The sequence below is a fragment of the Electrophorus electricus genome, chromosome 5 (genome assembly GCF_041902795.1).
Source record: "Electrophorus electricus isolate QZ-2024a chromosome 5, ASM4190279v1, whole genome shotgun sequence".
NCBI lineage: Eukaryota > Metazoa > Chordata > Actinopteri > Gymnotiformes > Gymnotidae > Electrophorus > Electrophorus electricus.
In genome coordinates this window covers 15,811,779-15,823,116 of record NC_137501.1, presented here as the reverse complement: position 1 = coordinate 15,823,116, position 11,338 = coordinate 15,811,779, and the positions used below count along the sequence as shown (strand labels likewise).

The window sequence follows — 11,338 nt, the reverse complement described above, 5'->3', positions numbered from 1 at the left end:
GTAACTCGCAGCAATAAAGCTCAGTGGACTTTGCAATTGATGATTTCGTCACTGTGTACAACTGCACTGATTTGCTCTTTAACAAAAGCTTCTCCACATTTGCTTTTGAAGTTTAATTCAAAAGTTGGCTGCAGAATAACCATTTGTCAGAGGGAACAATAAGTGTCAACTTTCACCTATGCTCGGTCGAAAAAGTGGCCGTAATCTCGTTGACACCAAGTCTACAATTTCATGGAAAGGTTCCCTTCAGTGCTCCACCAAAAACTGCGAAATGAACAGAGAAAGGCCGATTAGCTCAGTTGGTCAGAGCGTGGTGCTAATAACGCCAAGGTCATGGGTTCGATCCCCATATGGGCCATGTGGGTTTTGTTTGATGAATGACCCCTTGTCAACAAACCACCTGTTTGAACTTGTGTTGCTTATAACATTGCTTGTAAATCACAATCTGCTAAGACATGTTCCAAGTACATGAGAGTGTGTTCTTGATTACAAAACTTTACCCCTGGATTTGTGCTTGTTTACAAATCTTGGACAATGCAGAGAAAAGTATGAAATCAGAGGGACTCTGGCATTAGTGTAAGGCTCTCGATCGCTGTGTGAATAGGTCAAAGAAGCCATTCCAGAGGCATGCAGACAACCTGCATCCTCCCCATCAAATTATAGCCAGTTAGGTGTCTGGAAGTGCCAGGGAGTTCAAATCGTTTAGTCTGAAATGTGTTGGGATATGATTATGCCTGCCACTGAGGTCTGACAGCTCCACAGTTGCCTTGTGAAAAGAATATAGTATAGACCGTCACCCACATACATTACTGTATACATCAGAGATCAGCGCAGGAATATCAGTTTGTAAACCCGCCAAATCTGCCCCCACAGGCTCCCTGAGTTCTACTAATCGCTCCAACACCTTGTTTCAACCTCAGTTTCTTTTTTTTTGAAGCGCATGAGGCAGCTTCAGCTATTTCCACAGGCAATCATATTAGATGTGCCATCAGTAACCAGACATGTGACTTTATTTTATTCCCCATTCTTCCATAAGAGAGGATTTCACACAGGCCAAATTTTCAGCCGTATGCGCCTGCAGGAATTTCACAACACCAAGTAGTGTAGACTTCAGAAATGTGTTGTCATCTATAAAATGGCAGGTCACAGCCAAGAAGGCATCCACATTAAGAGATGTCCACATATCTGCTGACAAACTCATTGCAGGAATTTTCTGGACCTCAGCTTTGGCCTTCTCTTTCTCTTATTGACATTTGGCCTCAACCATGGCCTTTACAGTCTAAAGGGAAGGAAGAAAATAATTATATATATTTTTAATACTACTCTCATAATGTATCCATGTCACCACACATACCTTCCTAGTTAGGAGAATATAAGTTGAATCCAATTTTGCTACCAAGTCCCTGAAGCTTTTATCCTCAACTATGCTAAATGGCTGTGTGTCTCTAACTATCATGGGGACCAAAGCCTCATCCAGCTCTTCCTTTCTGGTCACTGCTTTGTAAAGATTAGATTATACCAAAAAATATAGTACTCACCAATGAAATTCACTTTATAATCCAATCCAAAAGGGAACTCATCCTCCTTCGGTTAACCCTGGATAAACCTGGGCAAAGATGAGTTGGGTAGAGGATGGCTGACAAATTGTAAGCATGAAAGATACACTACAGCATTCCTACACAAAGACATCATAGGAGATAGAAACAGAGCACAGTTCACCTGGATAGAACACCTGGGTAGAATTACAGTAACTCATTATTATAACAGTACAAAGAAATGAAATGTGGATCATCCAGGTGAGGTTCATCTGCTAATCTGCACATAAATATTGTTTGTGACAGTGCAGAATGTTGCAGGTAAATGGAGGGCAAGGTGCTGTCATTTTAAGCATTTTAAGGCAGGTCCAGGAAGGAGAAACCCCAGCAGGTAGGAAGAGTTAGTGGGGAGCACAGATAGCACAGCACTCCAGAATCATGTACTGGAGCATGGTGTGTCCACTGGGGGGAGGTGGGGTGGTTGGAAGAGCATAAAAGACTGTTGTTACTGCAAAGATTCATTTAGACCTTTCATTTGGACTGTTATTCTTTTTTTAGGGGGCGGGGGGGGGGGCATGTATTTAATGAAATAATAACGAAAAATTAATAGATGAATTCATACCAACTCAAATTTGCTGGTAAAGAAATCATTTGTAAGGTAAAAGTTATTTTAAGAGTGATGTTAAGGAATTTTTTAAAATGTTAATTATAATTTCATTAGAATAATTCTAACATCTACGGGATGATCTGAGCGTTAAAGAAAAAAGAGGTGGACCTTATGGGCAATAAAGCAAAAGTCATTATTGTAGTACAAGACCCTTTGTTCTAGCTAAGTGATCTGCTGCATCTCAGTTTGAGTCATGTAGAATTCTAAAGACAGAAAGTCTTTATTCTGGCATAAAATAAAACTGAAGGGGGAAACATACTTTGAGTTAGTACCAGTAGTTATTGATTGTACACAAAGTCCAGTATGCATCCAAATGTAATCAAGAGATATCTGTTGAACATCTCCAACTCGTACAATGCAATGTTTCTTCTTTGTGTCAAATGAACTTAACAATTCAAACATCCATAACTGGCCGTGTTTCTTGCCAACATACTGGTGTTTGGACTTATGGGATTACATGTCTGTTGCCTTCAATAGCTTAGTTGGTAGAGTGGAGGACTGTAGAATTTAAAACTGTTATCCTTAGTCTGTCAGTTAAAATCTGACTCAAAGGAAGTTTGTTTTTTCACATACAAGCTTCTTTTTTAAGTGAGCAAAAAGAGCGTCCCCTGACCAGGAATCAAGCCCAAGTCGCAGTGGTGAAAGTGTTGAATCCTAGCCACTCACCCACCAGCAATAAAGCTCAGATGCTTCTGACAAACATTTTTCAAACTCTGTATTCCTAGTATACTGACGATGTTTGTATGCATACTGGACTTGGTATCCATGAGCATTAGGAGGTCATAAAGAGAGGTATTCATATTTCTTTTTATTCCACATAAAAATTAAGTTTGAAAGAGAATCCTAGCCACTAGCTCACCAGGGATAAAGGTGACAGTTTCCTCTGACATGAACATGAGCTACATTCATTGGTAACATTTTGATCGAAACCAGGCAAAAGTATTTAGTCACTAGCTGAAATAGCTCAGCTGGGTGAGTGTTAGATTGAATATCAAAAGACTCCTAGTTCAGTCCTGGGTTTTGGTAGCTGTGCAAGACCAAGCTCCTCATCAAACTGTCCTCTTTTTAAGAATATTTCATAAACTTTTACATTCCTTTCCTAAAAACGAATGACATTACTGTTTTTACGCTATTGTTAGAAGTCATAGTGTAATAGTGCTCTAGACTTTGAATTCAGTGATCCTACTTAAACTTTAGTGGAATTTGCACTTCCTTATGATATGTTTCCTCACTGCACAGAGAGCCATTTGAACATTGGCTTCTGTATAAACGCTTTTGAAATGTTTTTCATTAGTTGTCTACTGGCCAAACCACTGGACAAGGGGAGGGTAGGTGTCAGCTTGCATGTATGCTTGTGTTGGTATCCTGGTTCACACACTCCCTGTGTTTTCATGGAATGGGGCCTACCTCAGCTTCCTTTGGCTCATGGATGGGCTTTGTCCTACCAAAAAAGGTGATGCAAATAAGTCATCTGCTTACTAAAGTTCTTGAAAATCACACTCTGCGAAGAGGCATTGCATAATGCAAAAAAACCTTCAGAAACAATACACTCTAATGACAGCAACCAACATACTTAATACAGGAGTGACCTCAGGGGTGATCTCATCCAAAGGCCACAACAGGAACAACAGGCTTAAGAAGGGACACATGAAATGACCTCAAAACACAAAAGTGAGCAGGTAAGTTGAGTTGATATGTGACTTCATTAATGTGCTTGGTAATTTCATATGGACCGATATACTTGGGACCTAACCTGCGACATGACCCCGGCTTGCGGTAGTCCTGTGTAGAGAGCCACACTCTGTCACCAGGTTGGTATATCGGGTTCTCCCCTCTGTGCCTGTCCGCAATTTCCTTATACGTTCAGAGAACTCATACAATACACTGATCTGTTTCCTCCCATACCCTTTCGCTCCGCTGCATCCACTCATCCACAGCGGGGAAACCAGCTGATATGGAAGTCCATGGGACATTTGAGGCTGATAACCTAAAATACAATAAAAAGGAGTCAAGCCAGTGGATGAACTAGTAAGTGAATTTTGGGCCATTTCTGCCAATAAGAGGAACTTGGACCGGTCTGATGGATTGTTCATATAAAAACAATGTAGGAATTGGCCATTTGACTGTGGATGTAAAACTAATAGCTACCCCGATGTGTTCAATATAGGAAGCCCAAACTCGAGATGTGAATTGATGTCCCCAATATGATATTATGTCCTCTGGGATGCCAAATATACGGAACACCTGGTTAAACAAGGCTTCCACAGTTTGGCAGGCTGTAGGCATACTCGGAAACACAATGAACCACACACCCCTGGAGAATCCATCAACTACAGTGAGGACAGAGAGGTCAGTAACGCAATCTAAGGTGATGTGAGACCAAGGACTTTCTGGTACGGGAAGAAGCATGAGCTTTCCTGTGGGTAGGGTCTTAGGCATCTTGCTTTGACTGCAAATTGAACATGAAGAAACATACTTATAAATATCGCTTGTCATAGCCCTGAACCAGCGAAGAATGAGCCCACTTCAACAGATGGTCACAGCACAAGGTAGGTAATGTTTTCCCGACAGACATTCCATTGGGATGACTGTGTCTTGTATGGCTTGTTTATTCCATCATCTATTTTATATACACTTGTCTATTTAATCATCTATTGTAACTTGGACTTGTCGTATCGTTGTGAAAGTACAGCTCCTACCCCGATGTTAGCAGCATCAGCTTCCACGACAAATGGAATGGAAGGATCAGGATGTCGACGTATGCTAGTCGTGGTAAAAGCTTCTTTCAGTTTCCTGAATGCTTGATCAGCCTCCTGATTCCAAAGTAACTTGGTCATTGCTCCTTTCAGGAGGGCTGTGAGAGGAGCTGCAATGCTGCTAAAATTCCATATGAAGCATCGGTAAAAGTTTGCAAATCCCAAGAATCTCTGGAGTTTTTTAATTATAATAGTAATGGGCCACTGGAAGATGGCTTTGATCTTCTTATCATCCGTAGTGATTTCACCATGGCTGATCACGTATCCTAGAAAAGTTATAGTTGGAAGGTGGAACTCACATTTCTTTCCCTTTACAAACTCAATAAACTTTTACTCTTTACTACTCAATGCATAAAGCTGTCTGTGTTTGATGTGCTCTCATTTTCCCACCACATCCATTTAGCAGTACTTCTGAATAACCGAAATGGCTTAAAACAGCTGAGGGGATGTTTGAAACTGAGTGATAAGATGTTCAGCAATTTATATATGATAATACAAGGCAGTAAATTAAATTGGGCTGAACTGGACAATAGTACCTGGCATGAAAAGTATGTCGTAGAGAGAGTAACAAAAAACTCAACCTCTCACCTCGCGCTCTGAGATGTCTCCGTCACTGTCTGTAGTGTCCTCTAGGATACTGCTGCCCTCACTAAAGTGTGTCACCCTGACCGGGTCAAACATCTCTTGAACATAATAACTACACAATGGAAAATCAGCTTCAAGTGCTGCATTGAGCAAGAGTGCACTGTAAATGGCCAGATATAAATGGCAATGTCAGTAGTAAATTTATATATGCAGTCATGGAACAGGACCTAGCTGTAGAGCACAGCTTTAAGGTGCATATTATGATGTGCTCTTACCAATCATCCTCCTGGCTGTGTCTTGCTCTTTTGGCCAAATGTTTCTCTTCCAAAGCAGACAGACCAGACTCGCTGCATATTACTCCGTGCACTATAAATAAATCACATGTATAATGCCTTGTAAACAATGGAAGAAGGGAAATTTGAATTGTGACCACTCTGTTAAAGGGGCGGATAAGGCACCCCACCCAAACCCCCCGAAAGCTGTTCTGTTATCCCTAATTGCTATGCGATAGTCCTGTGATTAACTCAAAGGCTGGAGAAGTTTCACCTTTCTCTATTTGAATCCTGAAGGCTGTTCGGTTCCGTCGCCCACAATCCATCCTGTGTAATTAAACATTCACATCATAACTCGACCCCGTGTAATAGGGCAAACTCACTCGGATGGGGGAAAGGATTACAGACTACCTGTACTGCTGCCGCAACTCTGCGGCCATTCCAACAACATCCACATACATTCTAGCAACATCCCATTATAGGACACAGTGTATCTGGCTTAAGTACACCCATTTAATAGCATGTTGGACCTTCTTTGGCCTCCAGAACTGCAGCAATTCTTTCTGGCATAGTTTCCACTATATGCTGAAAATACCCTGCAGGAATATTGGTCCAATCTTCATAGGATATTTTCTCTCAAATTACATGGAGGGACTGACATGTTCTAAACTGCCTGTTATACCTTTACCCAGGGATGTTCTATAGGATTAAGATCTGGGGATTGTGAAGGTCAGGGAAACATTGAAAATTTGCTGTCTTAATACTGGAACAAATCCGTGATTATACAACCCTTGTGGCAGGGTTTCTTGTCTTGTTGAAAGTGTCCTTCTGCCATAGTTTAAGCAGCTGCATGAAGGGATGCACTCGGTCGCAGTACATAGGTAAGCCCTTCTGTTCAAATGTCTACTGATTTCAGAGGACCCATGGTGTGCCAAGAAAACATTCCTCACACCTTTATGCCACCTCTACCAGCTTGAACTGCTGACACCTGACAGGAAGGACTCGTTATTTCATGCTGCTTATGCCAAATTCTTACCCTCCCATCATCATAGTGCAACAGAATTTTGGATACATCTGACAAGATGATGTTCCACTGTTTAGTTTTCTGCTCTTCTGCCCACTGGAGCCTTGCCGTTCTGTTTGCCTCAGACAGCAATGACACTCGAACAGGTCATCTGAACAGGTCATCCAAATGTGCTAAGGGACGATGACCTGTGCATTCAGACATGTTAGTTGGAGCAACAGCATTGTATCTGGCTGCAATTTGCTTGACCGTGCGCCACTTGATCATCAGAATTATTCTTGATGTCATCCTCCTCTGATCCCTTTCAAAATATTGGTCCTGGCTAGTCTGGTCTATGCCTCGTTCGCAGTTCGCTTCGCTCAGACCACTTGAATTTCCCATTCTAATGTTTACATGCTGTTTTTTGTAATTAGTCAAAACTGACCTTTCATGACCTTCATTATAAACTTTTTTAAGCAGTCATGACCTCACCCTGTCATAATATTTAATATCAGATCTTCCCTGTGTCCAAAGTGATCTCATGGCAGGAATTTTCCCAAGTGTTTACATTAAAGGAATCTGACTATACTGATTACTCTTTGCCAGCTAACAGCAAATAAAAGATGCTGGATTTTGGATTATGTGAGTATATAACACGTGACTGTGTTTGTGTCAGAGAAGGGAGAGGAGAGGCTTTGTCTCCAGCCTCTCGCTGCTTGCCGCTGTTCAGCTTCTCACTCCTGAGATCCTTCTCGTTCTCCTTCTCACCATTGCGTCCCACTCCGCCAATGCTGCTGCAACTTCAACCGTTGACAAAGTGCACCGGCTCAAAGCGTGGTCTAGAGCCAAATTTGAACACGGGCATCTTCCTCATTGGCTCATCTCCTCAGAGGGGCAACAAATGCACAGTTTCAGCTCCTATCGATACCCAGGTAGAACCTTATAAAATCAAACTGACAATGACAAGGAAACCATATTTTCAACACCTCCAGCACAACAAGTAGTAGTTTTTAGCAATGCACTACTTTTAATGGTTGTTGAGCATCTGGAAAGTATGCAAGTCACCAGGGTAACATCATCAAGAAGCCCTTTTAGACTTACTTCCATCAGGTGAATTCGGCCTCTTTTTTGCTTCAGTATTTGAGACTAATTCGTAGGAGGGCATTTTGCCAACATGAATCCCCTCTGCCATGTCATGCACTCTCTGCATCAGTTGTGGGCCATACCTGCTAGACCAAACATTTACATTCTGAATACTTTGGCTCAAGTTGTTAAAATGTTAGTATAAAAATCAACACTTTTATCTGTATCTTAATTTCAGGCTGATTTAACAAGTAGATAAGCTAACGTAGTGAGCGGTTGTCTTGGCTTGTCCTAATGGCAGTCAGGGGCCAAAACACTTACTGTAACACTTTATACTTATAACGCACTTTCTATACAGAATTCCACACGCTTCAAGATTGGTCTAATGGGCCAGTCATTGCTCATCCTCTGCTGCTCTTGTTCAGTCGGCAGAGGGTGGATTTTCGTCCTGCTCCGTCTCTGTCCCATTGTCAAATGCGCTAACATTTGCTGAACTTGAATCTTATTAATTCTGATGTCAGCAGGGGTAACATTCCAGAACTGTTGTCAGTGTAAATCATTTGAATAAATGACTGTCCTGTTTGCCTGCTACGAGCTGCCATAGCTGCAGGTGTTTGGTGACTAGACCAGTCAGCATGCAGGAGTCTGCCTATGTTCAGTTAGAACAGGCATCAGTAAGATGAGACTCGCTGTACTCACTCATTATCTTAATACTGTTCATTAAATTAAGTCAGCGGTTTATATTGAGTTTACGTCATTTGGTACGACGACTCTACAGTCTTGAATTGATTTCTGCAGTGTAATATGGATATAAATGTTAAAATGTTCTATTACAGAACACGACACCTATTGCGTTTTATATTTTATATTATATCTCTGATATGACCACTGTAACATAAAGTTGCGGTTCTAAGTACGTGAAACATTTTGATCGACTGAAATGTAGATGTATGTACATGCAATATATTTGTGAGTATGTAAATCAAACAGCTATTCTTATTCTTATGGCTAGCTAAATAGATTGCAATTTCGTCGTCTTCAAGGCATGGCATGGTGTTTATTCATTCGTTGGCATACAAAATGACGCCTTTTCACGTTGTGGAACTACAAATATGGCGGCCTTTTTTCTTTAGCGTTTTAATGACGTAAAAGCAGAGTCTCACCGTAAAGTCGGGCAGGAGGATCTGGACTCATTTATTTCTTCGTATCTTCCGCCATCTAGCGGTCAATAACGGTTAGTCTTGAATTGATTTCTATCGTGTAATACTTTGGATATAAATGTTTAAATTTCCTGTTGCAGAACAGACAAAGTATAGTCAACCAGTTCTAACCTTTTGATAAAAACTTGAACTTCAAAGTAGGTGAATCTATTTCCTTAAACCAATCAGATCAAAGTTCATTTACATAACATCAATGCTTTGAGTGCTTTAGATATGAGAACATCACAGTGATCTTTCTGCTCACACATCAGTCAGTCTATAATTCTGTATTATGTTTCTATAGCTTCCAACTTTCATGAGTTCCTTGAATCTGTGGAGAAAATTGCAGACCAATGTAGTTTCTTATTTGTGAACATTTATACATTTTATGTAATTTATTTATCATTTAAATGTTTTATTACTTTTAATTTATAGACATAAGGACACAGAAAACAGTTCATATACTGAATGAATTGTTACATGGTAATATTTTCTAGACTGTGTTTACCATATGTTTTTATTTCTAAATGTTAATGCAGTGTGTTAATCTGTCACACCGAGGCAGAAGGGGTGAATCTGATATACCCCTCTTCCATTGTCAACTATTCAGAGTCCTCCAGTGGAGCTCATACAACTAAAGAAACACATACAGAGGTCACTGGAGGTTCTAAGTTACATCTAAAGTGGTCTAGTTGTGACGTTGCGAGGATAAGCAGGATGCGGGGACGAGGCACGATGAAACGCACTTTTATTTTTGCAAACATGCAAAACATACAACAAAGCTCAAACACTATGCACATCTCAAACACCAACACACGTACTATGACACACGAGACATATATACACCCAAGCCGATTACACATAACAGAGAACAGGTGAACGACACGAGAGGGTGTGGCAACACAGACGAACACACACACACCAAGATGTTTGAGGAGGGGGCGGGGCCACAACATGACACTAAGCCTGTACACACTGTTCCAACACTACCCTGTAGGGCACCATCTCCATGGAAGTGTATTTTTAAAAGCATGTTTGATAACCATATTTATACTGGAACAATTTAATCAAATGAGTTGTGTTTTTTGTTCCTCTCTAAGACCTTTCGGACGCCGATATTCAGATTTGAGTCTGAGCAAGTTGAGAAACCCACTGTGAGGGTTTCTGGGTGCTCTGGAGGAGCATCCAGAAGTTGTACACCTGCACCAAGCCTGAGACCCCTCTGCCCCTGACACAATTGCCCAGGAATGTGGGCATGTACCTAGACTATGAGGATGGGCAGCTGTCTTTCTATTACATACTAACATATCTACATATTTATCGGAAACCTCTGGGAGAAGAAGCTGTATCTCCTCTTTGCACTGCTGGACAGACACACTCATGACACTGTACTCATCAAAAGCAGCACCAGAGATGCACTGAGTCATATCCCGCTACACACCTCTCAGGCCAGCTTGTTTGCACATTTTGTCATAAAACTTAAGATGTCATTTGTTGCTGTTATATATAAAATTACCAAATTAAAAAATAAATAAATCAAAAAGTACTTGTGGCTAGAGAAACACAGCCAATCACATAAACAAGATATAATGTCAGTAATGTTTGCGGCAGGTGTTTCAAATGTGCCCAGACTCATATTCAAAAATATCCATGTTTCAACAGTTTGAAGGTGGCCATGACACTAACAGTCTGGTGGAAATTCCACAAGATATCAAACTCCACACTCACACAAACTAGTCATTCTCCCATTTGGAAAAATCCAGAATTTACCATGAACAAAAATATTAAACTTTACATCTTGGATAGAAAAAGGCATTACACACCTTAAACATATTTATCATAAGACTTCTTTCATGTCATGCCCACAACTAGCCCCAAAATATGGTATAGAAAGCCCCCAATTCCTACAATACCATCAGCTAAGATCACCTATGTGTTCAAAAATCAATTCCGATACCTACATCCATATCAGAATTTATAAACATTCCTAATACAAAAAACCTATTATCTAAGATATACAAAATAATAGTGAAATCAAATATCACAGTTACTCTCCCATCGAGACAATGGGAGGAAGATTTATTACCAGCCCCCGATGCCGCAGTTTGGATTAAAATGTGTAATAATCATTACCACATGACAGGAACACTAACCTACAATGCATTCAGTACAAAATAATACAGAGTACATTATACTACACATTGGATGTTTAAAATTGGTTTCACAAGCTCAGCAATC

At 40.6% G+C, this 11,338-nt stretch overlaps 1 non-coding gene across 1 annotated transcript; it reads left to right on the top strand.

Annotated features, from left to right (window-relative positions):
* The first annotated feature begins 284 nt into the window (after positions 1–284).
* On the top strand, positions 285–358 carry trnai-aau (transfer RNA isoleucine (anticodon AAU)). The gene has a single exon. It is a non-coding gene; the product is annotated as a tRNA-Ile (tRNA).
* The last annotated feature ends 10,980 nt before the right edge of the window (positions 359–11,338 follow it).